Raw genomic sequence first — 6425 nt, forward strand, 5'->3', positions numbered from 1 at the left:
TTCTTCCCACTCAAGTCCCAGAGAAAGCTGTGGTCTTTGACCTTCACCAGCAAGTGCCTCCATTCCTCTTCATTTGGGGGCAAGTGAGACAGTGGTGCCTGCATAAGAGGTTGTCAAGGTCCCCTGCCAGTCCTGAGGGGCGACTGTCTTCAGGTAGCCGGTCCTATTTGGGGACCTATTTGTACAGCATACCAAAACTGAAACCAAACTCACTGCCACAGGGTCGACGCAGACTTCTAGCGACCCTACAGAACAGGGTCGAACTGCCCCTGTGGGTTTCTGAGCCCTGTAAGTCTTTTCGGGAATAGAACGCCTCATTTTTCTCTCACGGAGAGCCTGGTGCTTTTGAACTGATGACCTTGAGTTTTGCAGCCCGACAGGTTATCGCTGGGCCACCAAAGCTCCTGTTCAGAGCTCAGACTGCAAAAACAGTGTGTGCGAGCTTGCAAGAGCGTGTTCGTGTCCGAAAGGCCCCAAGAGAGTGACGGGTCCCGCCCAGGTGCAGAGGGTGGCAGTGACTTTAGCAGGCGGGTCACCCCCCCCACTCCCCGTCCCGCCCTTCTCGAGCTCCTTGGAAGCCTCCCAGGGAGTCTTTTCCAGTTGGGACGCAGATCGCTGGGGTTTCAAGAGTTTGCAAACCTTCCATGGACAGCGCTTGGCCCCGCCAGGTGACCACTGCGCTGTCAAGAGTCATCGCTGGCAACTGAGCGCGCTCCTGGCGCGCCCACAGCCGGGGCGGGGCCTGTGCAGGGCGGCGCCGGCGCGGGCCTATCAGCGCCGCCGGCCGTCTGGGGGCGTGGTCGGCGGGCCCCGCCAGCGCAGCCTACAAGAAGCAGCGCGCTGCGCGCTCGAGCCACTCGCATCCAGGGCGTCCCTGTCCCGCGGTCGTTCGGCTCGTTGTGCCTGTCGCTGCGCCGGTGCGAGGTGGTGAGCGGAGCTCCGCGGAGGTAAGTACAACCTCGCTCCCTCCTCTGGACCAGCCGTGACCCCGTAGCCGTTTGCGGCCCTCTGGGGATATGCAGAAAAGACGCCAGCTCCGAGCGTCTCTGAGTGAGGAGGGCTTTACCTGCAACGCAGGACCACAGTTCCCCCTTTCACCGATGAGGAAACCGAGGCTCAGAGAGGACCCATCATCTACACCTGATCCCACAGCTGGGCAGCGGAGGACCCGGCGAGGATAGCCTTGCTCCTTGCGGCTGTACCTCTTGGCCGCCTCGTGCCTTAGCCCGTGTGCGCACGGTGGGCTTCGGGGCGGGGAGACGCCAAGGGAGAGGAGGTGCCAGGCTTCAGGATGGATGCTTCCTAGCCACGTGCGGGCAGCTCATCTGCGCTCCAGGCCACACCCCTTCACGGTCTCCTGTGCCACCGACCAGGCAAGGTGGTCGTCCTCTTTTCCTGTTTCAGACAAATGAATGAAGGAACCGAAGTTCAGGGCGGAGCGCAGGTCTGGATAGAAGTGTCTTGGCACAGAGGCAAGCCCGAGGGCTGAGGAAGCCAGGCTCCCCGGACTGCAGGCTGGGAGCCTAGGAGAAGTGGCTGCCCCAGGTGGAGGGAGCGGGCCCAGCCTCCTTTGCCAAGGGCTGGGCCGGTGGGCCAGCCAGGAAGGGCTGGGCTGGTGTCTGAGCACAAATGGCAGTGGGTCCTCTCTCAGCCCAAAGAAGAGGGCTCTGCGTCCACCCAGGCCCTTGGGCACCCTCCCCCTCGTGGGACGGCTGAGCCTGCCAACTGGAGCTGGGCAGGGACAGCCAGGAATGGATGTCGGCCAATGGGAGGGAAGCCAGGGTGTGCAGAGCAAGGCGAGGGGCATGTATGTGCGCAGGTGGGTGGAGAGGGGACGCACCTCCTGCACCTGACGTGCTTCTCCCCTGACCTGGCTGCCTCCATACGGGGAGGCAGCGCCAGTCATATCCCTGCCCTGGCAAGTTAGTGTCAGGATCGATGGATGGTCACGTACTTCACCTGCACTGTCATCCCTTCTGTACACCTGGACAGTAGGGCTCTAGCCACGCCCCCTCTCCTTTCCCAGGTGAGGCTCAGAGAGGCGAAGTGGTGTCTCAGGGTCACACAGCGGTTAAACCCCACCCCACCCCCACCCAAGCCCTGCCTCCTGTAAGATATCCCCTGTCCACTGTCAGCTCTGCCCCAGAACCTCTCACCAGGCATTTTGTCCCCAAGGGTAAGGTGACCAGATGTCCTGCTTTTGGTGGGACAGTCCCAATTTTTGGTGTTTTTAAAAAGTCCTGATTTTTGGCAAGAATGCACGACAAGCTAGGGAACGGTCTATTTGGTCCATATAGACCAAATTTTTAATCAAGAGTCACCCCCCACCCCACCCCACCCCCGCCCCCTGGTCAATGGTGTCCTGCTTTAAATCTGGTCACCTTAACCAAGGGGCCAGTCTGGGTAAAGGGGACTCAGGGGAGTGGAGTAGGTTTTGATCCTGGCAGAGGCCAGGGAACTGTGGGAGCAGGTGCAGGCGCAATAGCATTGATAACTGGCCAGAGAACCCACGTGCCCACACTCAACGAGTTGGCCGGGGCAAGCTCAGGGTTCCAATTGCTGATCTTCCCATTGGCAGCCCGGTGCCTCACCCACGGTGCCACCACGGTGCCTTGGGTGTTGTGTGCACACGGTCCTTTGCTTCTCTGCAGGATGGGCAGGGCACTGCCCTCTGACTAGCAAGGAATAGGCTGAGGTCCCTGTGGCCAGGCAGTGTGCTCCAGACAACAGCTGGAGTAGCAGAGCTGCCCACCGGGCAGGGCCTGCCCAGACTCTGGACAGAGGTGGCCAGCCGGTGACTGCCCACAGGCCTGTCTCAGCTGAGCTGGTGCCTGGCCAGGCTCCCTACAAGCGGTGTTTGCAAGAGTCTCTAGGACTGCTTGGAGAGTTAGCACTGAGATGGAGCTTGGGCTCAGCCCCAGCCACAGGCACCCAGCCGCCAAGTCCCCTGGGTCAGCCCTGACTCCCCTGGGAACCCTGCCCAAGCCTGGGGAGCATTAGGTGGCCTGGGTGGGCCCGAAGCTGCCGGAGGGGAGAATTTGAGGTCTTTGAAACTGCACCCCTCACAGACCCCGATTTGAACATCTGGCCCTGCTAAGCGTGGGGGGCGGGATCCCAGTGCTGAACTCGCTGGCCCCAGGAGCTGTACGAGGCCATGCTCGCCAGTCACCAGTGTAATTTGCTGTGTACTTGAGGTGCCTCTGTGTCTGCCTGCTCCCGGCCAGGAGACTTGCTGCTTTCTTTCTTTCTTTTGCTTTTTTTGCGAACACACTGGACTTTGATCAGTCCCAGATGTGATGGCTCCTCAGGAGAGCCTACCACTAACTCCACCACCACGGGCACCTTTTCATTTCACCCCGCCCTGTTCGCTGAGCGAGACAGATGCTCACACCTAGCGGGGTGGGAGTGGAGGAGCGCCCTGTGAAGGCCTGAGGGAGCGGACAGGGGTGTGCAGACTGGGACGGGGGCCCCCACCCTTGCTATGTCCTCTTTTCTTGATTTTTCTCGGGGGTGGGGGCAAAATTTTATGTTAGTGAACTATCCAGAAACCTAAAGTTAACTGTGCACCCATTCTGAAGAGAACGTGTCAGTGGGCTCTTTAACATTCACAGTAGTGGGCAATCCACAGCACAGCTGAATCCCAGGTGTCCATCAGCCCAAACGCCCAGACCCGCTGCCATCGAGTCGATTTCCACTCACCATGACCCCACAGGACAGAGGGCACTGCCCCCAAGGGTTTCTGGGGCGGTCATCTTGATGAGGACAGGCAGCCTCATCTTTCCTCCCACGGAGCAGCTGGTGGGTCCAAGCTGCTGAGTCTACACTTCGCAGCCCAATGCATAACCCAGCATGGCCTCCTATTCCTCTTCCTCCCCCTTCCACCACCCCAAGCCTCTGGTAACCACTCATCTACCCTCTGCCTCTATGGGTTTGGCTACCCTTGGCATTTTATAAAGGAAATTGTACACTGGGAGGCCTTTTCAGCCTGGCCTCTTTCATTCCGGGGCATGATTTTTGAGGTCCATCCATGCCCCAGCATGTGATTAGGACTCCAACCCTTTTTCATGGCTGTGTAATATTCCTATGCAGGGACCTACCACCTTAAAAAAAAAGAAACCTTTTCATTGTGAATTAGATGGAGTTTATATTTCAGATAATCATTTGTGTATTCAGCAATTTAAATAAGTTGTCAACTCCCAGAATAGCCTTCCCTCCCCCTTTACTCTCTTCTCCCTCTTATAGAATACCATCCCCTGCATCACCTAATTTAACACCTGGCTACCCTCTAGCCTGCTGCTCCACTTCATTCCTTCCCCTTCGACCTCTGGTCACCATCCAAGTTTGTTTCTTTTCTTTCTGGTATGAAAAGCATTGTTTTGATTTTTCTTTCATTTACCACAGTGGTCTCATACAGTATTTGTCCTTTTGTAATGGGATTACTTCACTCGGCAGTGTGTCCTCTAACTCCATCCAGGTAATGAAATGGCTGTCGGCTTTATTGTGATGTTTCTCTTTAGAAAATAAGAGGTTTGTTTATTTGTTTATTTCCAACCTGCTTTGCCAGGACACACTGCAGACATCCCCACCCCGCCCCCATGCCCACCCTGTCCAGTAGATCAGCCTCATCATTACGTAACGAGGTGTGGAATTCCACTGCTTGTATGTGCCACAGTTTGCCTCTCCATTCTTCCATGGAAAGATAGTTCACGTCTTTCCATCTTCTTGGTGTGCTGAACGGGCTGCGATGAGCTCGGGCAGCATCTACCTGCTCATGCTCCCCCCCCCTGTTTCTGTGGGGTATGTACGGGGGTGGGGGTGTCTGGGGCTTGTGTTATTTCCAGTCCCAGTTGTCTGAGATGGTGCCGTGCTGCCTCCCACCACGAACCACTGGTTCTACAACTCCAGGCACGCACTTTGCTTGCTTGCCCCTCCATTGATGGTGTTTGGATGGCGTCTGCCCTCTGCCTGCTGCATGGTGAGGCTGTGACCATCTGGGTCAGGATGCTGTCTCACACCTGCTGTCATGTGCCCTGGTCATACAGATCAAGGTGTGGGTTTGCTGGAACATTTACCAACCAAGGGACACAGCTTGTCTGTTCTTGACCTCCTTCTTGAAGAAGCAGCCAGTCAAACTAGTGAAGGTCCCTTTCCTTGGACACAGGACCGTGCGGGCAACTGGCTCAGTCCCAGCAGTTCCTGGCAGGTGGTTCTGCCGGGACTCTGCCCTGGGGAAGGTCTGCATGTGTCCCAAGATGTACAGTTTGTTCTAGTCTCACTCAGGCACCCCCCCTCCCACCACACACACACACACACAGAAGGCCAAGAGGCTGCTGGGACAGGCAGTGCCTCGTGGTCCAGCCCAAGGGATATTTATTTATCTTCTTTGATTGTCCCATCAGCTCTGACCCAAACCACAGATCCAGGGTGGGGCATTCTGGGAGGGTTGTGCAACTTTGGGGCCATCTTTAGAAAAGAAAAGCATTATGAATGATGAAATCTCACACGCTCAGTTCCCCTTTCTGGAACGTGCCCTCTTGGCCTGCTGATTGGCCCACCCCAGAAGAAAGAGGCAGACCAAGGACCAGGCTGCTCCATCTTGCCTGCAGTCCCCCCCCCCCAGTGGCCCTGGAGCTGCTCCGACCCCGACCCGCATTTGGAAAATGCCCATTCGGGTTCTTTGTGGGTGGGGTGGTGTCCTCGGGGGCTGGCTTGATAAGACTTTGGGAACTTTCTGGAAAGAAGGGTGACTGGGAGTGGGTGGGGTTTGCCAAGGGAGGGGCCATACACTCATGTATGAAGAGGCCTACAGGTGGGAAGGGCCACGGACTCTTGTAGAAGTTTGGGGTGAAGGACCCCAAGGGTCTGGGAGGGACAGTGTGAGTTGAACTGAGGTGCAGTGCTTCTCACCAAGACGGCCAGGTTGTTGCTAAGACAGGACAATGTGGGGTAAGCCAGACTCGGGTAACCTGCACGGCCATCGAGGCGATGCCGATCACAGCTACCCGACAGGACAGGGTAGAACTGCCCTGTAAGTTTCTGAGGTGGTCACTCTTACGGGAGTAGAAGGCTCCCACTGGTTTTCTCTCTTGGAGCCGCTGGTGCTTTCCGACGGTAGACCTTGTGGACCCCAGTCCCGTGCGTAACCACTAGGCCACCAGGGCTCCCTGTGGGGCAAGCCCGGTGTCTCTCCTGTGGGGAGTCGGTCCAGGTGCCCCCAGCAGGACTCAGCATAGACTGGCGGCAAAGTCCTCTTCGAGGCTGGCCCTGAACTGTCCCGCTTCCTTTTAACATTCCTTTAACCCATTGGTTCCTGAACTCACATAGCCTCCTGCCTCCTTTTCAGAAAAAAATAAATAAATAAAAAGGTTCAGTGCTCTGCTCTGGCAAAGGTAATTGTATTCTTAGCCCATCACCCCAGAGACAGT

General features: G+C 56.9%; 1 protein-coding gene across 1 annotated transcript in view; it reads left to right on the forward strand.

Moving 5' to 3' along the window:
- Positions 1-872: 872 nt before the first annotated feature.
- The window catches only part of CRISPLD2 (cysteine rich secretory protein LCCL domain containing 2), a 60617-nt gene continuing 55064 nt past the window's right edge, over positions 873-6425 (forward strand). Inside the window, exon 1 of the mRNA XM_045293599.1 lies at positions 873-947. The gene's annotated coding sequence lies outside the window, so the exon portion shown is untranslated. The remainder of the gene's footprint in view (positions 948-6425) is intronic.

Source organism: Echinops telfairi, unplaced genomic scaffold (genome assembly GCF_000313985.2).
Source record: "Echinops telfairi isolate 266 unplaced genomic scaffold, ASM31398v2 ScPeMD7_2291;HRSCAF=2852, whole genome shotgun sequence".
In the NCBI taxonomy this organism is placed as follows: Eukaryota; Metazoa; Chordata; class Mammalia; order Afrosoricida; family Tenrecidae; genus Echinops; species Echinops telfairi.